The following is a 27,811-nucleotide window of genomic DNA, read 5'->3' on the forward strand; positions in this document are numbered from 1 at the left end:
GGGACATCGGAGGTACCGGGGGCGTGAGAGAGGGTTGGAAGGTGGGGGGAGCCCAGAGAAGGGGGGAGCTGATGATGACGGCGGCGGCACATTGCCGCCGTCAGTCGGTATCGGGGGCCGATCGGCCCCGTGAGTCGATGGGGGGGTCGGATCACGGTCTTCAGCCATGTCCGATGCTACTGCAGCATCGGCCATGGCTCGATTGTAATATTTCATTAATTTTCATTGATGAAATTTTACTATCGCTCTGATTGGCTGTTTCACTTTTAACAGCCAATCAGAGCGATCGTAGCCACGTGGGGCGAAGCCACGCCCCCTGTGGTGAAGAACAAAGCCCCCAGTATCTGCGGGTCGGGTGACCTTTCAGTAACCTAGGTCACCCGACCTGCAGGGGGGCTATAAAGTCATATGACGCCACATAATCGTCATGGGTCGTTTTGGCATGACTTTTCATGACGTCTATGTGGCGTCAAGGGTCGTGAAGGGGTTAAGGGATGGTGGGAGGAGACATGGGTGCGAAAATTGTTGACCTTGCAAAACCATGTTCCTCTACATAGGTGATACCTAGCTGTTTTGGACATATTTCTTGGATTTGAAAATTTCGATTGAATATACTCGAGTGGTCACTTCCTTGTTCCACAAGACCACAGCTACCAACAATCTTTTGCATTACTCAAGCTTTCACTTGGCGTATATGTGTAATATACCCAAAGGACAATTCCTGCAGCTCAGGAGAAATTGTGGCTACATGATTCATTTCCATATTCAGTCACGGGAATTGATGGTTAGATTTTTGGCTAGGTGGTACTCTCGGAAAGTTATTTTGCAAGCATACGAATACTCTTACCATAGTGATCTACAGGAAGCACTTAGACCATGAACAAGACAGTCTTTACAAACCATTATTTTGATTACTTCCTTCAAAAACCAATGGAAGGAGATTTATCACATCTTAGGGAGACATTGGGGCATCTTGTTGCGTGAGCCTAGACTGTCTACATTCATCTCCATTACTCCAAAAATGATGGCTAGAAGAGCTAAAAACTTGAAAGATCATCTTATGTCCAGCCATTTCCAGTGTTCTACTCAAAGGCTCAGTACAGGAAGAAGACTTATTGAGTCCTATCCCTGTGGCCAATGCACAATTTTCTCATTCACGATGGCTGAAGAATGTGTATCAATTCCAATCTTTTCCAAGCAGATTCACACACATTATGGGTTTCGTTGGTCACTTCAGCAGCTTCAAAAACACAGTAGTATTCCTTCAAATAGGATGTACAGGTGCTTCTCACAAAATTAGAATATCATCAACACATTAATTTATTTCAGTTCTTCAATACAAAAAGTTAAAAAGAGTCATTACAAACAGGGTGATCTATTTCAAGTGTTTATCTCCATTAATGTTGATGATTATGACTTACAGCCAATGAAAACCCCGATGTCATGATCTCAGTAAATTAGAATACTTTATAACACCAGCTTGAAAAATTATTTTAAAATCTGAAATATTGGCCTAATGAAATGTATGTTCCGTAAGTGCACTCAATACCTGGTCAGGGCTCCTCTTGCATCAATTACTGCATCAATGTGGCGTGGCATGGAGACAATCAGCCTGTGGCACTGCTGAGGTGTTATGGAAGCCCAGGTTGCTTTGATATCAGCATACAGCTATGTGCATTATTGGGTCTGGTGTCTCTCATCTTCCTCTTGAAAATACCCCATAGATTCGCTATGGGGTTAAGATCAGGCGAGTTTGCTGGCCAATGAAGCACAGTGATACTGTTTTTTTTCTGCCAGGTATTGGTACTTTTGTCAGTGTCAAGGCAGGGGCTCTGGTGCAAAGATCTCCCCCCTGCAACACCCCTTTGTATCCCAGTAAGATAAAAGGACCCAAGGGTTCCCCCGACACTTACAGAATGGTTCATGATTTAAAGGCTGTTAATGATGTTACAGAGAGTTTGACCTCAACTATTCCTAACCCACACACCTTACTGTCACAGATCCTAGTGACGTCAAAATGTTTCACAGTCATTGATTTGGCAAATGCATTCTTCTCTGTACCCCTACACCCTGATTGTCAGTATCTTTTTGCTTTTACTCATGAAGGTAAACAATACTGTTGGACGGTCCAAGGAGGAATTAACTCCCCTACCATCTATTCAACAGCAATGGCAGGGATCTTGGAGCAGTGGCAACCACCTCATCCACAGATTGTACTATTACAGTACGTGGATGACCTTTTGCTCTTCTCCCCGGACCAGATGTCCTGCAAGGAAGCTACAGTTTCCTTGCTATGCTTTTTAGCAGAAAAGGGTTGCAAAGTCTCACGTGACAAATTACAGTATTGCAAGCAAAAAGTGACATTTTTAGGCCACTGTATTGCTGAAGGTACAAGACACCTGACTGAAGAGAGAAAACACTCTATGACTGCTTGCCATCAGACCCCTTTGATCTCACACAAGAAGCAATTGATTCCTTCCATTCTCTCAAGCTGCTTGTTGTGTCAGCCCTGGCCCTAGGCATTCCAAACTATGACCAGCCATTTTTCTTGTTCTGCAAAGAACAAGGAGGTCATGCTACAGCAGTGCTGACACAACAGCATGGTGGAAAACAGAGACTGATAGCTTACTACTCAGCCCAGTTAGACCCAGTGATCAGAGCGTCTCCTACGCATGTCCGTGCTGTAGGGGCTGCTTCACTATTGCTAGAAAAAGCATGTGAGATCACGCTGACTTTTCCTTTGACAATTTACTCCCCAAATGACATCCATGCCATACGCGTACAAGTTCAAACAAAACACCTGTCTATGGCAGACAGCTCCGATTTGAATGTGCTCTACTAATTCCTGAATATGTCACCCTCAAGAGATGTAATGTTCTGAATCCAGCTACCCTTCTGCCTGTGGATTCAGAAAAAAGGGAATTGGTGACAGTATTAGCAAGTGAGGAAGAGTACTTTGAAATGACGCACGAACATGACTGCATATAACTAATGAGTCAGGAGACAGTGGGGTTTTGCACACATTCATGAAAAACCTTAATGCAGTTTTTAAGCTTTTTGTAGATGACTCCAGATACCACCAGGATGGGCAATTCTACACTGGATATGCAGTAGTATCCTTACATGAGGTAATCCGAGCTGAACCACTCCCTCCTCACATGTCAGCACAGGAAGCAGAGTTGAAGGCACTTACTGAGGTGTGTACAGCTCCTGCAGGTAAAGTCGCTGACATTTACAGAGCAGGTGAAACAATTGATGGAGGTGTGGGAAAGGTGACTTGACGGACGGACTTGACTGAAGGAAGAAGGGGCGGTTTGTGCACTATAGACGGATATTGTCAATGACAGAAGGGAAACAGCTGGGGAAGATGGAAAAGGAGTCCAGTACCGAGATTTGACCACAAGATGGCAGGGGGGAGCGTAGTTCAGGACTCAACAGCAGCTTAGGGCTATAGAAACTGCTTAGTCATGGGGGGCGGGAAGATAGGAACCCAGGAGGGAAATTCCCGAGGAAGGGGATAAATAGGACAGGACAGGGTTCCAGGCTAGGCTAGTCCCGGAAGGAGCTCAGGAGGAGAAGACTCAGTACGGAGGACGGACAACGGTGGAGAGCTCAACCAGGGGACTGATAGGAAGAGACAGTCAGGGGGCTGGCCCTAACACAAGGAACTGCAGGACAGACGAGGCCCCGGGGGTACCGATTGGACGATGACCTCGGACTGGTGAAGCGCTGGCGGTAGATAGGCCTAGGGCAGCCCCAGTGAAAGATCCGCGAGGAACGTCACTACGACTGAAGGAAGGTGAAGGTACCCGGGCCTGAATACGGAGAGCTGTAAAGGAGCTGCGGTGTATGGCTACGGTCGTCAGGAGGACGGCCAATAAACTTGGACCTGTTGTACCTGAAAATCTGCCTCTTTCTCGTCTCTGTGTCGTCTGTGCATGGTAAGCAGTGGACCACCCCCCAGTTCGGGCCATTACCACATTTGGCGTAGTCAGCAAGATCGCCGCCGCCAATTCTACAACTTCAGCGGCAAGCCTGCGACAGAAGGAATCGAAAGGACTTGAATCGCTTTACCTGTGGATTACAAATTTGAGACTTTGTTCCGGATCATTGGCTGTCATCAGAGGATCCGGGACGGTACAAAAACCGGACAAAATGGCTGTGATATTCCAGCATCTGGAAGAGGCACAGGTGTTTGCAGCTGTACTGGATGATCAGGGGCCGTCTCAAGTCCGCCCCTGGGGGGAGTGGTGCACATCTGTAGACTGCCGCCCCCTCATGCTGGACCCTGGAAGATGGGTGGAGAAGCCGACCACCGCCCCACCCAAGAATGAGAGTGACCCAGGTGGGGAGACCGGCTGCGGCTGTTTGACACCGGACGGGATGCGACGTTGCAGCTGCCGCAGTCTCAGACACCTGGGATGGCAGTGGAGTCAGGAGGTCGAATCTTGTTGGGAGACCCCTGGGAGCCACTGACAGCACCCCAGACATCGGTTGGAGAAGAGGAGCGACTGCGGGCCCTGCTGGAGCAGCCACCGAAGAAATCTCCTGGGAGCATCCCCACGGGACCAACGAGCCTGGAGGCTAGCCCTGCCGGATGGTGGGGTGAAGATCGAAGGCTGCGGGAGGAGCTGCGGGGTGGCCTGCTGGAGGCCACAGCGCCAGCGAAAGGTGAGAGGTCCCCCGGCCCAGCCGGCGGCTCTGCCGCCGGCCTCCGCCATGCGACCTCCCGCTTTCCAATGGGCCCGGCTGCGGAGGGCTTTGCAGCCTCTGCCCACGTCCCCGAGCTACCCTGCCCGGCGGCACCACATCCTGTGTCAGCGGTGCAGAACCCACCCGTGGCCATCCCTGACATGCTCCACCTTGAGACGGCGGCCTATCCACCGAAGCCTGCCGCCACCCCGGCCCCACTCCAGGTCTCCGCGGTGGCCGGGCCGCCAGCCCCCACGGCCTATCCATCGGCAACCGCGGCCATCGCTGCTCCATCTTCGGCTGCTCCGGCCTCGCCTGCGGCCTCCTTACCAGTGACGGCGGTCACCTCGGCCCCGTCTGCGACTCCGGTTGCGGCCTGCCCCGAGGCCGCATCTGCTTCGCCCCCGGAGCCGGCAGCGTCCCACTTATTGGGCTCTGCGGCCTACCCACCGGGACCCGCCGCTGCCCCTGCCCGTCGCCCGGCCCCAGCAGCTGCTGCGCTGCCAGAATCTGTGGCCGCCTCTGTCCCGCTCTCGACCCCGGCCGCGTCCCGCCCACCGGACTACGCGGCCTACACCAGGCCCTCCGTTTGGGTTGCGGAGGTCATAGAGAAGAAGAAGGCCAGAGAGCGGGAGATCTGGGGCCTGCTCCATGAGAGAGGACAGGCAGGTATGGCGGCTCGTATACACCAACCTGGCAAAGGGATACGGATTCATTCGAGACCTCGCAACCGGCCAAAAGGTATACATTAACGTGACTTCCATCCATCACGGCCGGGCTTTGCGGGAGGAGGACTTGGTGTCCTACTATAAGGAGTACTGTCCCCACGGCTGCTACGTGGTAGCCGTGATCGCCAAACCCAAAGGCCACGAGCCCCCATAAAGAAGGACTCCCAGAGACACTCCCAGCATCCCAGGAGCTCCACGGCTGTGGAGCCCCTTGCTACCGGTGGGACACCGGCTATCAGGAAATGGCCCGGACTACCGGGATTTTGATTCACCATTGTGCAGGCCAGAGGACAGTTCGACGTCCAAGATAAGGGACATGTTTTGTGGTGTATTACTTGCTCCTGACATAGCGGGGATGCGGGGGAGGAAGTGCTCATGTTAAAGGAAGGGGGAGTACTTACATTTTGTTTTTTGGAATGTTGTGTTTACAGAAGGAGTTAAAGTTAAAGAAAAAAAAGAAAAGAAAAAGGGGTCACTCCTGTTGAGTTACCCTTATTGTTATTAAAGCAAAGGTATCCATATATACGGTATACCAAAAGTTGATTTAATGTGTAGTATGTATAAAGGTGTGTAACAGGTCCCGGGTACATGGTATGGTAAAAACGCCGACCATGACTTTCTAACTTGAGGGACAAAGAGAAGGGAGAGAGTGAACCAGACAGTGGTCTGTCAGTCAGGTCCCCGACACCACGGACACCCCAAAAGGATAGGCGGGCGCTAACGATGACCTGGTAAGCGAAAGGCCTCGGTCATGGCATTCCAGACAGTTGAGGGTAACAGAAGGGGAGAGTAGTGGGAGGTACACACCAAAGAGTAGTCCAGGTGGACCTATCCCACCTGAAAGAAGTTGTCATGTGGTGTGCGCGCTGGTGAGTAGCAGTAGGCTGCTCGGAGCATGGTGCTCCCAGTTTGGTTCGGCCCCCCGTGTGGCGGGTTTGGCCCAACAACCGGTCCGACAACAGACAGTGGGCAAGCTTTAGGATGACGAAGATAGGGAGTACGATTGTCGGGGACGACAATAGACAAAGGAAGGGGAGTGTGGGGAAGGTGACTTGATGGACAGACTTGACTGAAGGAAGAAGGGACGGTTTGTGCACTATAGACGGATATTGTCAATGACAGAAGGGAAACAGCTGGGGAAGATGGAAAAGGAGTGCAGTACCGAGATTTGACCCCAAGATGGCAGGGGGGAGCGTAGTTCAGGACTTGACAGCAGCTTAGGACTATAGAAACCGCTTAGTCATGGGGGCGGGGAGATAGGAACCCAGGAGGGAAATTCCCGAGGAAGGGGATAAATAGGACAGGACAGGGTTCCAGGCTAGGCTAGACCCGGAAGGAGCTCAGGAGGAGAAGACTCAGTACGGAGGATGGACAATGGTGGAGAGCTCAACCAGGGGACTGATAGGAAGAGACAGTCAGGGGGGTGGCCCTGACACAAGGAACCGCAGGACAGACGAGGCCCCGGGGGTACCGATTGGACGACGACCTCAGACTGGTGAAGTGCTGGCAGTAGATAGGCCTAGGGCAGCCCCAGCGAAAGATCCGCGAGGAACGTCACTACGACTGAAGGAAGGTGAAGGTACCCGGGCCTGAATATGGAGAGCTGTAAAGGAGCTGCGGTGTAAGGCTACGGTAGTTAGGAGGACGGCCAATAAACTCTGACCTGTTGTACCCGAAAATCTGCCTCCGTCTCGTCTCTGTGTCGTCTGTGCACGGTAAGCAGTGGACCACCCCCCAATTTGGGCCATTACCACAGAGGCGTTGATGTTACCAGTCCAGGTTGGCGTAATCAAGGTGAAAGCACATACAAAAGGTGGCTCCCTGGAGGTAGAGGGCAACAGAAGGGCGGACGAGGCTGCTAAAGTAGCAGCAAGGCTTCTTAGGGAGGACGGTGACGGGGAGTCTGCAAATTCCAGCCACACTGAGCCTAGATGTCCTCAAATCCATCCAGTAGAAGGCTTCCCCCTCAGAGAAAGAACAATGGAGGAAAATGGGGGCTGAGCTGAACTCAAATGGAGTATGGGAGAATAAGGATAAATTGTGTTTACTGAGGTCTCTGTTCCCAGTCATGGCACCAGCAACACATGGCCCCACTCAAGCCTCAAAAAGTCACATGTGTACTATGATAAATGCCATATGGATCGCTCCTGGTTTCAGTTACACAGCTGTGAAACTCATGCAGTCCTGCCTCATCTGTTCACAGCACAATCCAGGTAAAACAGTAAAAGTCTCTAAGAAAGTGACACCCATGCCTCTATACCTGTTTCAGAGACTGCAGATTGACCAAATACAGCTACCCAAGGTAGGAGTGTATGAATATATCCTAGTATGTCTAGATCTCTTCTCTGGTTGGCTGGAAGCCTATCCGATAAAATGTGCAAATGCTAAAGCGACTGCAGACAAACTGATGAAAGAACTGATCTGCAGATACGGTGTCCCAGAAGCAATAGAAAGTGATAGGGGTACACATTTCACTGGAGAAATAATGAAGGAAATCATGCAGGCCCTAGGAATACAGCAAGCATTTCATACACAATATTGACCACAAAGTAGTAGGAAAGTGGAGAGACTAAACGGGACACTTAAACTTAAAATTCAAAAGGCCATGGCAGACACAGGGAAGAGCTGGGTAGAGTGCTTGCCTCTTGCACTCTTTTCAGTCAGACACACTCCAAATAGAAAGACAGGCTTGTCTCCCTTTGAAATCCTGTTTGGTAGTGCGATAAAGACAGAAAAGACGGGTCTGTACCTCCCAAAGGTGCTACAAATGCAACATGGTTCTATGCCTACATCCAGGCCTTGCAGAAAAGACTTAATGTGGTGCATAAACATGTGTTCTCATCCATTCCAGATCCTAATGAAAGTACAGACGTGCATAAGCTGAATCCAGGGGATTGGGTGGTCATAGGTACAGGTGAGAAGGTGCCTAGATCCATGGTTTGACAGCCCATTCAAAGTCCAGCTGACCACATCCACCGCAGTGAAACTTGAGGGAAAGCCCACTGGTTCCACGCCAGTCAGTGCAAAAAAGTCACTTCACCATCAGAATGACTGTTCTACTAATCACATTGTTGGCAATAGCAGGATTATTACACCCTACAGAGACACTGGATACATTTTTGAATGTTGACTGGGACAACAAACTTATTCGACATCATGGACATGGAAGGGCAAAAACCAAAAGACTTGGATCTGTACATGCAGCCCAGTATCTGCAAGGACTATGCCATACTTTACCTCTAGAGCCATGGAAGGTATTAACACCACACTTCATACACAGTAAGACCTGGACTCAATCTAAGTTTTGGAGAAAAGATGTGCCCCGTGATATATCTGCCTCAATGACCATAATCGGATGGGCGCTAATCCCTGGTTCCAGTTTAATATAACGCGAACTAAAGTACAAATGTGGTGGCGGGAGTATGATTCAGAAGTTGGAAATGTCACCAAGAGGAGGACTGATATCCCTCATTCAGACCCCATTGACCAAAATGGATTGTGATTCAATATTCAACACAATGGAGCACATACTTGTGGTGAGGACAATAATTGCTTTCGAATATACACTCATGATCGGACCCAGGTTAATGAGACAGTGTACCAAGATGGTGTTGAAGGCTGTAGAACATCTATCGGTAAAATAGTAAGAAAAGAAAGGGGTAAACGTACATTTGATATAAACGAAAAACAAATGAATAATACTTGGTGCGCCCATAAAGCTATGTTGGGACTTTTGAATTTATACCAATGTATACAGACCCCTGGTCACATTTGTGTTCTCCGAGAAGGAGTATTCTTAGTTTGCAGCCATCGTGTCTACAGGTGGGTGAGCCCAGACTTAAGAGGGGTTTGCACTCTTGCCAAACTAATACCAGCCATGGTCATAATTCCTCATAGTAAAATAGAAAAAGCAGCAGTCCCAATCCACACCTTGTATAGAAGGGCTGCAGACAATAAGCCCCATCCAAATGGTAGGCCACATTTAGTAGAAATGGGGATAACAAATAAAATATTCAGTAGTATGCTAATACACCCCTTCATAACACAAATGTGGGATAAGTTAGTGGAAGATACCGATTACCTAGATGATCAGATTTTCCAGGTTTTTGAGGTTCTTATTGAGACTAATACAATACAGAGACAATTAATCATAGTTACTAACCAACATACTATAGTACTAGATTACCTGACAGCAAAAGAAGGAGGAATGTGTCAAACAATTGGTCACAGGTGTTGCACTTATATTGCTCCTGATGTCAATAGGTGAACTTAGAGACCAATGAGTAAAACAACACAGTGCAGAGACTCCTGGTGGGGTAACACATTCTCAATTTTAAATCCAGCCAACTGGTTTAGTGGCCTAGCGGGATGGATTTCTGGTATTGTACAAACTTGCATGCAAATTTCATTGTTTTGCTTATTGCTCTATATAGCCGTAAAAGAGCTGATATATGTATTACCTAAGCTATTGAAAAATGTATGTGTAAAAAGAATCTGAGGCTGAACCTTCCATAGTGTATCATAGACCCCACATAACCACTGCTGATGGGGGAAGTGAGTGTCCACACTGAGGGTGGATGGGCGAAACAGGTAGGAAGCCCCTTATGGGTACTAGACCCATGAGACAGTAGCTCTTTTGTGGACACCAACTGACCCTGTGACAAAAGGTTATACCATTTACAAAAGGGGGAAATTGATATAGAAGGGTTATTGTTTTTCCTTTTATTGCTAGAATTTGTTCTTATATTATTGTAGCCTTATAGTCTCCGATTCAAGGATTTTATACTTCTAATCTCATATGCCATGTTTTCAAGAATCAGCAAGAAAATGTTCTGGGTGCATGGTAAATAAATGTCAGCATGACCTGGGTAATGGGGGGATTACATGAGTTATATTGAATTACACTGCTATAAATGGTATAAAATACTGTCTCTTGTTTAAATAAACCAGAAAAGTGACTTGCTCACAACCAGTGTTCATACTTTTCTCCGAGCTCATTATCTGGGGCAAAATCTCTTAATTCGGCCTCATTGGTGATCCGGCATAGCTGACTTTGGATCAGAATGAAAACAGCTATAACAGTAGTGTTGACAGGTGCCAAATCCTGCTGGAGAATGAAATTTCCATCTCCGAAAAGCTTGTCGGAAAAGGGAAGCATGAAGTGCTCTAATATTTCCTGGTAGACGACTGTGCTGACTTTGGTCTTGTTAAAACACAGTGGACCTACACCAACAGATGACATGGCTCCCAAACCATCACTGATTGTGGAAACTTCACACTAGACTTCAAGCAGCTTAGATTGTGGGCCTCTCCACTCTTACTCCAAACTCTGGGACCTTGATTTCCAAATGACAGACAAAATTTACTTTCAGACCAGTTCTTTTTCTTCTTGGCCCAGGTAAGACACTTCTGGCGTTACCTATTGGTCATGATTGGCTTGATACAAGGAATGCGACACTTGTAGCCCATATCCTGGATAGTAGAGTTGAGCGAAACAGGTCGGTCAGATTCATAAGTCGCCGACTTATGGCAAAGTCGGGTTTCGCAGACCGAAACCCGACCACAGCTTGAAGTCGGCCATGCGGTCGGCAATACGAGCGCCAAAAGTCGGATTTCCCAGAATGCTTGCACGTGACTTTTTTCAGCCACTGAGCAAGGACGTACACTGTGGGCAACGAGATGACATGTGCAGGGTCTGGAGAGAGAGAATTTGCGTACTTTAAAAAAGCGGTCCGGCATGTAGGTGTGTTTACCGTCCTCCACTCCCTGTCGACTTTGTTTCCCAATTGACTTGCATTGGGTTTCGTGTTTCAGTCGGACCTTCGACTTTTCCAGATAGTCAGCCGATTTCGTTCGACTCGACTTTTGAGAAAGTCGGGTTTCATGAAACCCGACTTGACCCTAAAAAAGGCAAAGTCGCTCATCTCTACTAGATAGATCTGTGTGTGGTGTGGCAGCAGTCCACTCCTTGTGAATCTCCCCCAAATGTTTGAATGGCCTTTTCATAACAATTCTTTCAAGGTTGCGGTTATCCCAGTTGCTTCTGCAACTCTTTATACCACACTTTTTCTTTCCACTCAATTTTCCATTTAAATGCTTGGATACAGCACTCTGTGAACAGCCAACTTCTTTAGCAATGGACTTTTGTGGCTTACCCTCCTTGTGGAGTGTGTCAATGACTGCCTTCTGGATGTAAAGTCATCAGTCTTCCCCATGATTGTGGAGCCTACTGAAACAGACTATAGGACCTTTCTAAACGCTTAGGAAGCCTTTGCAGGTGTTTTTTGTTAATTATTCTAATTTACTGAGATAATGACTTTTGGGTTTTCATTGGCTCTAAGCCATAATCATCAACATTAACAGAAATAAACACTTGAAATAGATCACTCTGTTTGTAATGACTCTAAATAATATATGAGTTTCACTTTTTGTATTGAAGAACTGAAATAAATTAACTTTTTGATGATATTCTAATTTTGTGAGAAGCACCTGTATGTTGGTTCACATTGTCTAACACAAATGTTTTATTTATTTGTAAATAAACACCTTCAATATTCTTCAATATTTGATTCATTTTCAATTCTCCATTGGAGGCATTTACCCCTTAGGCCTGTTTCACACATCAGTTTTTCAACGTCAATCAAAATCTGCCAATTTTTGAAAATGGCGGATCCATTACGTCCGCTATTCGGCGGATCAGCCAGATTTCTGGCTGATTCTGTCTGAGGTGGACAGACTTTGTAGCCTTTTTTGCCTGCGTGAAAATGGCGGATCACGGCGGATCCGCCGTCGTACGCCATTTGATAGAATGGCCACCTATGGGCGGCGGATCCGCCGGGATCCGCCATTTAGCGGAATCTGAAAGCAGAATCTGCTTTTTTGCACTGAGCATGCTCAGAAAAAAAGATACTTTTCCAGACAGTCCAAAAACTATATAAAAGGTGGGCTAATGACTCATTGGGCCCAGACATCCGGCACCAGCAAGACAGAGAAGACAGAGAAGATAGAGAAGATAGAGAGAGAGCCTGCTATCAACTGCAACCAGAAGCCAGGAGCAAGAGGAGCACCTGCCCAGCACCAAGCCATGACCGAGTGGCCTGCCAGTGCCAGCCAGCACCAACAGCCTGCCAGCAAAGCCTGCAATTGTGAGTATAAAACCTATTTGTGTGGGGCATGCCTGTGTGTGTCTGTGGCTTGCCTGCCTGTGTGTGTGTGTGTGTGGCCTGCCTGTGTGTGTGGCCTGCCTGTGTGTGTGTGGTCTGCCTTCCTGCCTGTGTGTGTGTCTGTGGCCTCCCAGTGTTGCATGTCTGTGTGTGTGTATTTTTATTATGCTTTTTTTTCATACTTTAATTGTTTTTCTGTTGTTGCATATGTACTGCATTTTATTTTCATACTACTGTAATTTTATTTGAATATTTCCAAGTGTGCTGTGATTGTGTGTTATGTGTGTATTGTATGTGGTGTGACTGTAGTATGTGTTCAGCAATTTTTTTATTTTTCATGTACTGTGGTATTTAAAATAAAGAGCATAGTAGCTCCTACTTGTTAAAAAAAAAAAAAAAATAAAAAAATTGTCTCCAAAAACTGTCCGTAGTATCATTGTAAAACCAGGTAACTTTAATTGTGGGTATACGTGCAATACCTAAACCAGGTCACTTTAAGTGTGGGTATATGTGCAATACCTAAACCAGGTCACAAGGTCACTTTAAGTGTGGGTATACATGCAAGACCTAAACCAGGTCACTTTAACTGTGGGCATATGCTCACTGATAGATTCTCAGTTAACTCTGCAGCAGGGAATTATACATGCAATACCAAAAACAGGTTATTTTAAGTGTGGGTATCATTGTTAAACAAGGTTACTTTAAAGTGTGAGAATACCTGCAATACCAAAACCAGATTACTTTGAAAGTGTGGGTATGCATACAATACCAAGGTTTTTTTTTTTTTTAAAGGGAAACACAAGGTGTAGGGTTGGGAAGGTTGCACATTGCGCATATCAACATTCAATTTTGACCGTTAAATTTAACAGGAGGGGAAACATTCAAATAGTTAATATTTTTCAGTGTTTTCAGTACAATTTTTTTGAGGTGGCTTTTCAATCAAAATATATCAGAAAATCCTTTTTTTATTTTTTTATATTTTTTTTGTATATTAACATTACAAGTGTGTTTATACTTGCAGATCCAGATCCATTCAGGAAGCAGCAGATCCTCAACACAGGCCACAGCAGACCCTCAACACAGGCCGCAGCATACCGAAAAAAGTAGAATTTTTCCTAGTAAGTATAAAGGCCTGAAATCTTTTTATCCTTTGTATAGTAGCTTGACAAGTGTCTTTTTATACTTGCAGATCCATTCAGGAAGCAGCAGACCCTCAACACAGGCCGCAGCAGACCCTCATCACAGGCCGCAGCAGACCCTCAACACAGGCCGCAGAAGACCCTCAACACAGGCCGCAACAGAGCAAAAAAAGTAGAATTTTCCTAGTAAGTATAAAGGCCTGAAAGCTTTTTATCCTTTGTATAGTAGCTTGACAAGTGTCTTTTTATACTTGCAGATCCATTCAGGAAGCAGCAGACCCTCAACACAGGCCGCAGCAGACCCTCAACACAGGCCGCAGCATACCAAAAAAAGTAGAATTTTCCTAGTAAGTATAAAGGCCTGAAAGCTTTCTATCCTTTGTATAGTAGCTTGACAAGTGTCTTTTTATACTTGCAGATCCGATCAGGAAGCAGCAGACCCTCAACACAGGTCGCATCAGACCCTCAACACAGGTCGCATCAGAATGAAAAAAGTAGAATTTTCCTAGTAAGTATAAAGGCCTGAAAGATTTTTATCCTTTGTATAGTAGCTTGACAAGTGTCTTTTTATACTTGCAGATCCGTTCAGGAAGCAGCAAACCCTCAACACAGGCCGCAGCAGACCCTCAACACAGGCCGCAGCAATAATGTCTTCTTCTGGGAGTTCCCCCTCACAGCATCAGCGAACTGAGCTAATATATAAAAAAAAAAAATTTTACTGTTTTCCAATTTTTTTTTTAACCCTATATGCATGTATTCTGTTTTCACAGGAAGCTGAATCTGAGGAGCTTCCAGGAGGAGACATGCAGGTTGGAGAAATGCAAGGAGGGGGCATGCAGAGTGTAAGTTTAGAAGATACAAATCCTGACATACATAATGCTACACCCAACACAAACATTCATCACAACACACACAATAACTATGCATCTGTGGCGCCCCTGAGGCTCAGTCACCACAGAGGTACTGCACCTTCTCCTAAGGTGTAGTGCCCCACCGCCTAGATAAGTTGGGAACTCCTTTCCGCACTCCAACACCTGCATCCCACACACAGCATAGTTCAGTAGGTCCACCTAGCAGCTTCAGGCTGGGGGTAGCAGAGCACCCTTCGTGGAACCCTGCTTCGTAACACGAGATGTGCTGGGAGGTGGGTGGAGTTAGTATAAAAGAAGGGGAAAGTGGTGAATAGGAGGTCAGTCTGACAGAAGGTCAGACTGGAGTGAGTCCCAGAGAAGTTCAGCTCTAAAGTTCGCTTTGAGTTCAGTTTGAGTTCAGTTTAGAAAGAGTGCTGCAGCTGCCTCAGTGATCTGAGCCAGCTGGCACGGGAAAGAGAAGAGAAGGACATAGACCTGCAACCTCAGCTTCCATAAGAGAGAGAAGGAACAGCGCAGAACGAAGGAGTAGGAGAACAGAGAGGAGTTGTGGGTTGAGTGAGTACCCTGCCTATAGGTTCTCAGCGCAAGGCCGGGGCCCGGTCCTCGAGGTTGTATGGACACTTATGGTTCTGCAGCAGACACCAGTGGAGTAGTTGGCTGTAAATGCACTACTCCCATCAAAGACTTGGGACACAACAGCAACTGGATAGAGAGCCAGGACTTCTGAGAGGGAGTCCCCGATAGAGGCTACAGCTGTCTGTCATATAAGTAAGGTTCTAGGAACATCTGACAGGAGGCATTCCAGAGAACTACGGTACTGGAGTTCTTCACACTAAAAGGCGCAATAGAGGAGTCATTCAGGAAAGGCACATGTTGGCGGAGTGTTGGAGAGGAGAACCCTGACTTGCCCGGGAGGTTGATTGAGTCTCTACCCCGGAGGACACGGCACCGAGGCAGGCACCAGTGGGTACCACGAACTGTGAGTAAAGCTTTGAAACTGCAAGTCCTGGTGTCCTCCATTCATTCACCGTTAACACCTTCAGCACCGCTACATCTGGGTACCAGCATCTATACCATTCTGCGCCTCTCCTCATCCATTGCACCTACACTGCCCTGGGACTACAGCTCCACCTGTGGGGAGCTATACCATCTTTGCTGCACCACACCATCAGTCCCAGGAGATCTGTATGCAGCGTTGGCTTACCATCTCCCTTGCCAAACACGACGGGTGGTGTCACGAACTATTCAAATAAACTTTAACACCATTAACATCACCGCCATTGATATTGGGCGCCCAGGGCCATGGACCGGGTCACTGCTGCTGTGACACCTTCCCCCTGACACCGGCCCGGTACCGAGGACCCCGCTGCCCTGGGTGTGTGGGCGACCCACATCCATCCAAGCACATAATCATTAATTTATTTTTTATAGTCTTCACAATCCGGTTCCCGCACAAGAGTGTCTCCTAGAACATCCCAGCGTCGTCGAGGTGATGCATCCAGCGGTCGGCGACCAGAAAGTAACCCTTTATTTGGGTGATTGATTAATGAACCTCATGTGTCTGAGTTTAATGGTTTTTTTTTCTTCTTCACAGGTTTCACAGCGTGCTCCCGAAAGATGTTTTTTTTGCTTCATAGGTGACAGGGTTATCACACGGTGGCGGTCGCTCAGGGATCGCTTCAAGAGGGTCTTCAACAAGGAGATGCAGGCCCCGAGTGGATCGAGAGGACGCAGGAGCACCCGGTATAGACACTACAGAGCCCTGTCGTTCCTCCGGTCGATGATGGTGAGCAGAAGGTAAATATTCCACACACCATCTCACCATCTCTGTAGTACAAATGTTTAACCTAATTTTTTTTTACAGCAACTCCAATGAAATATCAATATATTAATATATATTTTTTGTCACTTTTATAGCACCATCTGCAGCACTCGGGAGCCTGCTTCTGAGTTGGCTCTCTCTGGAGGGATCCCTTCGGACACAGCCACTGGGGACCACATCGAGGTATCCGACCCCTCTGTACCTTCCCTCTTGTCTCGTCCCTCTTTCCCATCCACCAGCACTGGAGCAGCAAGGCAGTCTTCATCACATGAAGCTGCAGGTGACGATTTACAGTACCCTTTACCCCACCCCTCTAACACTACCGCAACATCTCTACCAACTTTTGGTTCTGGACGGCAGCATCTGAGAGGTCAGGAAAGGATGACTGTCTGACTGTTTGAATCTGAATTCAACCGTCCAGAATGCATTCCGAATTTTCAGGCAACAGTTAACTTCTGGGTTGAACATGATAAATCAAAATATCATGGAACTCAGAAGTTATATGGAGCGGATGAATTCAGAGTCAAACCAGGCGCCGAGACATATTTTTTTTCAATCTGTTGTCCGACACATGGAAGAGTTAAATCCTCACCTGCAGATGCATGTGATGCAAGCAAGTCACAATGCTCTAGTGACTGCAGTATCCCAGGCCTCCCAATCTACCCATGTACCTATTCCATCACCTTCTCAATCCACCGTCCATCCTCCCTCCGTCCAGCCTTCCACCGTCCAGCCTTCCACCTTCCATCCTACCACCATTCCTTCTCCTTTCGTAAATTCCCCATTCCATTCTTCCCAGTACCTTCCTTCCCCACTGCATTATACCCCAATGACCTCACCGTACCCACCCCCAGCCACACCTTCAATGTTCCCACAAACCTCCTCTGTCCATCAACTCCCGTCCCAACCTCATGTTTTAAACCCCCCTTCCACTTCTGATCCTCACCAAGTCCGTTCCCAGCCCTCCCCCTCTCTCGATGTGGTCAGCCCTGTTAACCCCTCCGATGATATCTCCACCCAACAATACCCGCATCTTTAACTTTATCTGTAACTTTGTTAAATTGTTAACAAATAAATTATCTTTAACTTTGTTAAATTGCTAACAAATAAATTAGTTTCCAAGAGAAATTATATTTTGTTTCAAAACAATTTTATTGTGTGGTTTAATTTTTTTATTTAGTGTTAAGTAAAAAAAACACCGGTGGTGTTAAGGTATTATACACAACACTTTTTCATAAAGGTACAAAAAGGTTAAAGGTACACCGATGATGTACAGGTAAAATGCACAACACTTTTTAGTAAAGGTACAAAAAGGTACACCGGTGGTGTACAGGTATACACAACACTTTTTGGTAAAGGTAAAAAAAGGTTAAAGGTACACCGGTGGTGTACAGGTATTATACACTACACTTTTTGGTAAAGGTAAAAAAAAGGTTAAAGGTACACCGGTGGTGTACAGGTATTATACACTACACTTTTTCATAAAGGTACAAAAAGGTTAAAAGGTACACCGGTGGTGTACAGGTAAAATGCACAACACTTTTTAGTAAAGGTACAAAAAGGTACACCGGTGGTGTACAGGTATACACAACACTTTTTGGTAAAGGTAAAAAAAGGTTAAAGGTACACTGGTGGTGCACAGGTATTATATACTACACTTTTTGGTAAAGGTAAAAAAAGGTTAAAGGTACACTGGTGGTGTACAGGTATTATACACTACACTTTTTGGTAAAGGTAAAAAAAGGTTAAAGGTACACTGGTGGTGTACAGGTAAAATGCACAACACTTTTTGGTAAAGGTACAAAAAGGTACACCGGTGGTGTACAGGTATACACAACACTTTTTGGTAAAGGTAAAAAAAGGTTAAAAGTACACCGGTGGTGTACAGGTATTATACACTACACTTTTTGGTAAAGGTACAAAAAGGTACACCGGTGGTGTACAGGTATTATACACAACACTTTTTGGTAAAGGTAAAAAAAAGGTTAAAGGTACACCAGTGGTGTACAGGGATTATACACAGCACTTTTTCGTGAAGGTACCAAAAGATACACCGGTGGTGTACATGGAAAAAGCATTACACTTTTATTACACAAAATTTGTGTAAAGGTGCCATAACTCTGAAACAAAAAAGGAAAATTAAAAAAGTTTTTCTTATACCAAAAAAGGAACCTTGGTATACAATTAAAAAAAAAAATTATACCTTGCCATCTTGCCAGTCAACTTTTCCTTCCGGTGACACAAAATAATCAGCAAATGTGTCCCTCATTCTTGTCACTGACACAGTACTCCGAACACTTGTCTGGTGATAATCCCACAAGGTGGTTTCACAAACATTGTCTTCAATGGAAACAGGTTCCTTTGAAATTACAAAATTGTGCAGAACCACACATGCTTTCACCACCTCATCCACAGTCTCAGTTTTCATTTTTATGGCGGTTAACAGTACTCTCCATTTTGATGTTAAAATTCAAAAAGTGCACTCCACCACTCTTCACGCTCTTGTCAATCGATAGTTAAAATTTTTTTCGTGTGTGTCAATCCATGACTTCCATATGGCTTGAGAAGATGTTTAGACAGTTGAAATGCATCGTCACCAACACACACAAATGGCATTGGTGGGCCTGTTGTTCCAGGGAGTGGTCTTGGAGGTGGGAATTCAAAATTTCCTCCATACAAACGACGGGCCATTGCGGACATCTTCAATACCTGAGAATCATTGGATCGACCATACGCACCAATGTCAACCCCAATAAATTTGCAATTTGAGTCTACAATGGCCATCAATACAATTGAGAAAAATTTCTTATAGTTGAAATATTCAGATCCAGATCCAATGGGTTTCACAATCCTTATGTGCTTCCCATCCACTCCACCAACACAATTAGGAAACTGACATATTGTCATGGTTTGGACAGTGTTCTTGCCCTGCACTCACAGGGTTAAGTGTACGTGGCCTCTTTCTGGATCTGGGGGGGGTATTTATACTCACTCTTTACCAAGGCTCTCTGTCAGCTATACTGTTGTTCTGATTGTGTGTCTGACCCCCCTGGTGTGTGTGTGCACTGCATTGCTTGTTTCCTGTGTATGACCCGGTCTGTCCCCTCACTCAGTTCTCAGTCTCTCGTTTTGGTATTATTGTCTTTTCCGGTTCTGACCTCCTGGCTTGGCTATCGTTACTCCGTTACAGTTTGTCCCTATTGTACCGTCTATTGCCCGTTCTGGTTTTCTGATCTATTGCTACGTCCTGACTATCCATTCTGCCTAACCCTTTGGTACTGTCGTGCTATCTTGTGCTTTGACCCTGGCTTGATCTGGTTTCTGTCTCTGTCTATGCCCCTTGGTAACACTGTCCTGTAGTTACCTCTCTAGGAGTTTTCCTCAACTCCTAGCTCTCTGGAGTTTAGACCACGCCCTCAGCAGTTACATGCTTCAGGTCCTGTGAGCCTGGAGCATGCATCGTCATCACTGCTGCCCCATTCCACAGGTATCTTTGTGCACAGTTTTGTACTCAGGACACGCGTTCTGGCTCAGTGAGCAGGTGCAGTGTGGTGTTCCTGACATTATAGCTGACCTAAACATTTAAATGAGGTTTGCACTTTTTTTCTTGAATCATGGATCCGCTGCATGCTCTCTCTGAGCAAGTGAATAGCCTCACTCAAATGATGCAAAACCTATCTGTGAAGCAGCAAACCCTGGCTCAGTCACAGCAACAGGTTCAGAGGGATGTTGCTGATGCCATGCAGGGTTCTGTTCCTTCTGGGGCCCGGAGTGAGGGTACCACAGATGTTTCCTTAACTTCCCCCGAATCACCTGTTAAATTGCCTGATTTTCTCTAGGGATAAAAAAAACATTTAAGGTTTTTAAGGAGGGGTGCAAACTCTTCTCGCTAAGGCCATGCTCCTCTGGGTATGAGAGTCAGAGGGTTGGGGTCATTATGTCTTTGTTAAGGGGTTCCCCTCAGGCTTGGGATTTTTCCCTTCCCCCTACCTCCCCTGAGAGAATGTCAGTGAATGCATTCTTCGAGGCACTCGGGCACATCTATGATGAACCCGATCGTGTGAGGCTAGCCGAAGATATGGTGATGAGTGTATGCCAGGGGAAGCACTCGGCCGAGTGGTTCTGCTCTGAGTTCAGATGCTGGGCAGCGGAGATCTCCTGGGATGATGCTGCCCTCCGGGGTTTGTTCTGTAGAGGCCTGTCCGAATGTTTGAAAGATGTCCTGGCCCTTCATCCTCCACCAGATTCTTTGGAGGACGCTATGATCCAGGCTGTCCGCATGGACCGTAGGCTGCGGGCGAGAGGGGTCATGCTGCAGGAGACCCCTTTTTTCTCCAACCTGAGAGACTCTGCATCTAGTCCTGAGTCCAAGGAGGTTGGTGCCACGTCCTTAAAGGAAAAAGAGAGGCGACGCCGTAGAAACAACCAACTGTGCTTTTACTGTGGATCCTCTGGACATTGGAGAAGGAACTGTCCTTCTTGCCCTTCTTCAGTGAAGCCGTCAGGAAAATGACTGAGTCTGGGTAACAATCGAGGAGGTTGCCCAGACTCCCAGGTACCTTTTTCCTCGCTTACTAAAATTCTGCTTCCGGTAGAACTAGAACTTGCAGGCGGTCCGGTTGTGACTACCGCCTTTGTTGACTGTGGTTCTTCTATTAATCTGATCGATGCCAAAGTTGTGACTTTTCATAAGATAGGGACAGTCAGGTTAAAAGATCCTGTTAAAATTGTGGCAATTGATTCTTCTCCTATCACCCGGGAGGGAATTTGTTTCATGACTGATAATTTTTCCACGTGAGTGGAACCCACTTTCAGGGAAAAGGTAAGGTGTTTTGTTATAAATAATCTGCCGGCTGGCCCTACTGGGTATGCCTTGGCTTGAACGCCACAATCCTACTATTGACTGGGTCACGGGGGAGGTCATTCAGTGGGGTTGTATGGCTAACGGTCTATGTTGTAACTTGACAACTCTTGTCACCCCAGTAAAATCTGTGTCAGTGTTGTCTGTCAGTCTGGAAGGTATTCCGGAGTACCTGAAAGATTTTGAAGACGTATTTTCCGAAAGTGAGGCTGAGGTGCTACCACCACATAGACCCTTTGATTGTGCCATTAATCTAGTCCCTGGAGCCAAATTACCCAAGGCTCGCCTGTTCAATTTGTCCAGGCCCGAACGTCTAGCCATGAAGGAGTACATTACCGAGAGTCTCCGCAAAGGGCATATTAGGCCTTCTGTTTCACCTGTGGCGGCGGGCTTCTTTTTTGTTAAGAAAAAAGATGGTGGTTTGCGGCCGTGCCTTGACTTTCGGGAATTAAACAAAATTACTGTGAAAAATACATACCCTCTCCCCCTAATTCCTGATCTATGTAACCAACTCACCAGGGCCAAGTGGTTCTCTAAACTGGATTTACCTTTTAAGAGTCCGGGAAGGGGACAAATAGAAAACAGCATTCCTGACGACTGAAGGGCTGTTCGAAAACTTGGTTATGCCCTTTGGTCTCACCAATGCTCCTGCTGTTTTTCAGAATTTTATTAATGTAATTTTCTCTGATTTGATTGGTCGTTTTGTGGTTATCTATTTGAATGACATTTTGGTGTACTCGGTGGACAGTCAATCTCACTTGCACCATTTGCGGATGGTTCTCATGAGACTGAGGGCGAATCATTTATATGCCAAGTTGGAAAAATGTTCATTTTTCATGCAAGAATTATCCTTTCTGGGTCGATTGTGACAGGGGAGGGGTTCCGCATGGATCCTAAGAAGGTCCAGGCTGTTACGAATTGGATGCAGCCTCATGACTTGAAAGGGTTGCAGCAATTTTTGGGCTTTGCCAACTTCTATAGGAAATTTATTAAGGGCTTCTCACAGCTGGTAAAGCCTCTAACGGACCTCACTATCAAGGGAGCTGATGTAAAAAATTGGTCTGTAGCTGCAAAAAATTCTTTCATGACATTAAAAAAATGCTTTTCTTCAGCCCCTGTATTGGTACAACCCGACCCGTCAAGACCTTTTGTCGTGGAGGTTGATGCCTCGGAAGTAGGGGTGGGGGCAGTATTGTCTCAGGGCCCTCCTACCCTTGCTAATCTGAGACCTTGCGCCTTCTTCTCTAAAAAATTTTCCTCTGCCGAGAGAAATTACGATGTCGGCAACAGAGAGTTATTGGCGGTAAAGTTGGCTTTTGAAGAATGGAGGCATTTCCTGGAGGGGGCCATTCATCCCATTACAGTCATCACTGATCACAAAAATTTGGCTTATATTGAGTCTGCCAAGAGATTGACCCCCAGACAGACTCGGTGGGCGCTTTTTTTTTCTCGATTTCAGTTTACCATCACATTCCGCCCGGGATCTAAAAACATCAAGGTTGATGCCTTATCCCGAAGCTTTGATTCGGTGTCCCCTCCAGAACCTCCTCCTCCATTCTTCAGCCAGGAGTAGTGGTGGCCGAAATCTCATCCGAGTTACAGAGAGGGATTTTGGAAGCCCAGGCTCAGGCTCCGGGTGGTAAACCCCCTGGTAAATTGTTTGTACCGGAACGTTTTCGTCTCGGACTTATGCAGGAATATCACGATTCTATGTTGAGCGCTCATCCTGAGATTGCAGCTACCTGGGGGGCAATTGCGAGGGGTTTCTGGTGGCCCTCTATGGTAACAGATATTAAAAAGTTTGTGACTGCATGTGGGGTGTGCGCTTGTTCTAAAAGTTCTCAGGTCCGGCCGGCCGGGGAGTTGGTGCCTTTGCCAATTCCGTATAGACCATGGACACATTTGTCCATGGATTTTATCACAAATCTTCCTCCTTCCAGGGGCAACTCGGTGATATGGGTGGTGGTGGATAGGTTTTCAAAACAAGCCCACTTTTTAACTCTCCCTGCGTTACCATCTGCTGAAACCCTGGCCCATTTAGTTATTCAGCATATAATTCGGTTGCATGGAGTGCCTATGAATGTGGTGTCAGACAGAGGGGTACAGTTTGTGGCCAGGTTCTGGAGGGCTTTGTGCAAAAAGCTGGGGATTTCGCTGTCCTTCTCCTCTGCCTATCACCCAGAGTCTAATGAACAGACTGAGAGCACGAACCAATCATCGGAGCAGGTTCTGAGATGCTTGGCCTCTTCAAGGCAGGAGGACTGGTGTGAGTTATTGCCCATGGCAGAGTTTGCATTCAATGGTTGTGTGAGCCAATCCACTGGTAAATCTCCCTTTCAGATCAACTATGGGTTTAACCCACATTTTGGAGAGTTTTCCCGCATGGATTCAGGTTGTCCTGGTGCTGAGGATATGACACAACGTCTTAGAATTCTTTGGAGGGAGGTTCAGAGGAATATTTCCAAGGCCCAGGAAAACTATAAGCGGTTTGCTGACAGGAAGAGAGGGCCAGGTTCAGCATTTGCAGTAGGGGAGAAGGTGTGGCTATCCACCCGCAATATCAAGCTTAAGATACCATCTATAAAGCTGGGCCCCAAGTTTATTGGCCCATACAAAGTTGTGGAGTTTGTTAACCCAGTAGCCTGCAGCTGCCCACCGCCTTTAAAATTTCTGATGTCTTCCACAGGTCCCTGTTAAAGCCTGTGGGGACTGTGAGAGAGGATTCCTCATCCAATGCTCCGCCAGTGCTGGTAGAGGGGCAGCTGGAGTATGAAGTAGGGCGCGTTGTTGACTCCCGGTGGGTGCGCCGGAGACTCCAGTATCTGATACACTGGAAGGGGTACACTCTGGAGGATCGGTCATGGGTTCCGGCCACTTCGGTGCATGTCGATCGTCTGGTGTGGGCTTTCCACGCCAGATACCCAGACAAGCCTGGGGGTCCAGTGGCCCCCCGTTAAGAGGGGGGTACTGTCATGGTTTCGACAGTGTTCTTGCCCTGCACTCACAGGGTTAAGTGTACGTGGCCTCTTTCTGGATCTGGGAGAGGTATTTATACTCACTCTTTACCGGGGTTCTCTGTCAGCTATAGTGTTGTTCTGATTGTGTGTCTGACCCCCCTGATGTGCGTGTGCACTGCATTGCTTGTTTGCTTCCCGTGTATGACCCGGTCTGTACCCTCACTCAGTACTCCGTCTCTCGTTTTGGTATTATTGTCTTTTCCGGTGCTGACCTCCTGGCTTGGCTATTGTTACTCCGTTACAGTTTGTCCCTATTGTACCGTCTATTGCCCGTTCTGGTTTTCTGATCTATTGCTACGTCCTGACTATCCATTCTGCCTAACCCTTTGGTACTGTCATGCTATTTTATGCTTTGACCCTGGCTTGATCTTGTCAGGAACACCGCATTGAACTTGCTCACTGAGCCAGTGCGCGTGTCCTGAGTAAAGCGAACTGTGCTCAAAGACACCTGTGGAGCGGGCAGCAGCCAAGTAGATGCGTACTTCAGAGCCGCAGGACCTGAAGCACGTGAATGCTAGGGGCATGGCCTAAACTCCAGAGAGCTAGGAGCTGCAAGAGAACTCCTAGCAGGGTAACTGCGAGACAAAGTTACCAAGGGGCATAGACAGGGAGGATAGTCAGGACGTAGCCAATGAGTCATACACAGAGATAGCTGCAAGGTACAAGAGGGGCGAGCAGAGAGTAGTCAGATCACAGACAATGAGTCATACACAGAGAGGATAGCGCAGTACAGAATCAACAGGCAAACTCACAACGGGAAACAGAACCGAGTCAAAACCATATAAACAAGCTATAACAAAGAACAGGCACAGGCACACAGAGGTCAGCACATTCGGCCAAAGGCAAAAGTATAACTGGCAGGGATTGGAGCATCCCAGGGGTTTAAGAAGCTCTCCCAGAGCCAGAAAGAGGCCACAATCATTAACCCCAGGTGTGCAGGTCAAAACCTGCACTGAGCTCCAGACATTAACCCCTGACGTGCAGCTCAAAAACCTGCACTGGGATCATGACAGATCTGGTTTCTATCTCTGTCTATGCCCCTTGGTAACATTGTCCTGTAGTTACCTTTCTAGGAGTTTTCCTCAGCTCCTAGCTCTCTGGAGTATATACCACGCCCTCAGCAGTCACATGCTTCAGGTCCTGTGAGCCTGGAGCATGCATCGTCATCACTGCTGCCCCATTCCACAGGTATCTTTGTGCACAGTTTTGTAATCAGGACACGCGTACTGGCTCAGTGAGCAGGTGCAGTGTGGTGTTCCTGACACATATTTCTTGAAATTTCTCAGCAATCTCAAGCCACCTTTCCAGTGTTGGCTGTGGGATGTACTCCTCCTTTAGACAATCCCACAATGCCTGGCAGGTCTGTTGGACTACTCCAGAGATTGTAGATATCCCAAGCCGTAACTGGTAATGGAGGGAGGTGAAGGATTCTCCAGTTGCCAGGAATCTGATAAAAAAAAAGGGAAAATATAAATTTAATACAAACTACAAGCAAGAACATGACAAAAGTCTGCAGAATCAGAAAACTTTTTAAAAAAAGATAACTTACCGAAGGGTTACCATCAAACGCGTCACCGGTGATATTGAAAAGCGCATGTAGGGGTCCCTTCTCTGGATTTACGCTCCAATACGCTCCACCAAAATTTCAAACAAGTCCTGTCTCAGCCGCACATAATTAAAGAACTTGTCCGGGTTATCCCTCAATTCCAGATAAAGTGTCGAAAAAACTCCAAGGGTCAACCTCTGTGCATTTATAGGATGAATCCACTGCCATCTCTTCCTTCTCCGACGCAGGATTCGCAGTCTTGTTTTCTCCCTCTGCAGAGCAATAATTGCCAAACTATTGCATTCAAAATCAAAATCCACACAGATGCTGTTAATATTCGCTATTTCTCCTTCCATCTCTGCCACTAGCTCTACAACCTTTCAAAGATATTGTTTTACAACACCCTAGATATAGTTTTCCCCTAGTTTCCAGGATCCAATCACGTTTGGGAGCAGTTTCCAAGAGCAAATCATATTTGGGAGCATCCCATTTTGGAGGTGTGGAAAAAACGGATCCATCAGAAAACGGACACAACTGATGGGAAAATCGGATGACAGCGGATGGTACGGATCCGGTTTTTTGACGGATCCATATAAAAATCCATACAGCGGATCCGTGAAAAAACGGATCCGTATCATCCACTGGCATCCGTTTAGACACATTTATAGCGGATCCGTCAATCCGCCACAATGCCGGATCTTGACTGACGTCGAAAAACTGATGTGTGAAACAGGCCTTATACGTCCACTTACCTGTATAATTATTGTATGGGCATTACAATGTTCATAGTTCATATACTTGTATTCTCTTGTGACCTCTCCTTGTGCTATTATGTGATTATCATGTCGTCTTCATATATATATACTGTATTTTTGCTTCTTTATGCGGTCATATATTATACTTTGCACCGGCGTAATTTTAGTAAGATTTTGCCGGTCAGCATTTCCTCAATATTTTCCTTATCCTTTTTGTATATGTTATGTATATAGTGCATGTGCACTGTTATTACATATGTCTTTTGCTGCACACATACAGCTACCATTGCTGTTTTGTGGCACATATTGTGACTTCCTCCTTGGCATGCGACTCCATGCACTGCGCAGTGTGGTGGGAAAATACTTATGCTGGATGTGTAGAAGCCGCCAGTCTAATCGTTGCTTTTCTTCATCGTCACCATATTACAATTCCTATTGGATCTGTGGTGCATGTGACCAACATCCTTGTATATACATTGTTCACTTTTTTGTCCACGCGCATTACATAATGAAGGACTCCAACATTTTTGAGTGACTGACATCTTTTCGCTGCCAGCTGGTAATGATTTCTTAATTATTTACATACATATATAACTTTATCGGGGCAATGTTTATTGCACACTTACTCCTGAGGAAGCCACATATTTGTGGCGATACCAGTGGGATTTGGTCCTTACTCCTACCTGATAATTGGCATAGATTTTATATGATCGTATGGTTCATTATGAATTATTTATCTTAATCTTATATGCCTTCGGGTTCATATCCTTTGTTTTTGCCTTTTTCCCATGACTTGCTATGCTCATAGGCAATGACTGGTTGTCCGTGGTATGCAATACCTTTAACATGTTTCTTTTTTTCCCATAGGGGATACCTCTTCTCATTACTATATCTTATCAGCAATTGTTCTGTGCTATTTAGCATTGTATACTTATTTTAGATTGTTTTCTCCTCCATTCCTCCATGCCCGCCTATTGGTACTTTAACCCCTTTCTGCCATCCGACGTACTATCCCGTCCATGTGCCCTGAGCCCCTATGTCCATGGACGGGATAGTACGTCGGCGCGATCAGCGGCGCCCACGTGGTGAGCGCCGCTAATCGCGGCCGGGTGTCAGCTGATTATCACAGCTGACACCCGGCACAATGTGTCAGGGGCGGTCACGGACCTCCCCCGACACGTTAACCCCTTGCACACCGCGATCAAACATGATCGCG

Source organism: Dendrobates tinctorius, unplaced genomic scaffold (genome assembly GCF_039654945.1).
Source record: "Dendrobates tinctorius isolate UK_male_01 unplaced genomic scaffold, ASM3965494v1 ptg000046l, whole genome shotgun sequence".
NCBI lineage: Eukaryota > Metazoa > Chordata > Amphibia > Anura > Dendrobatidae > Dendrobates > Dendrobates tinctorius.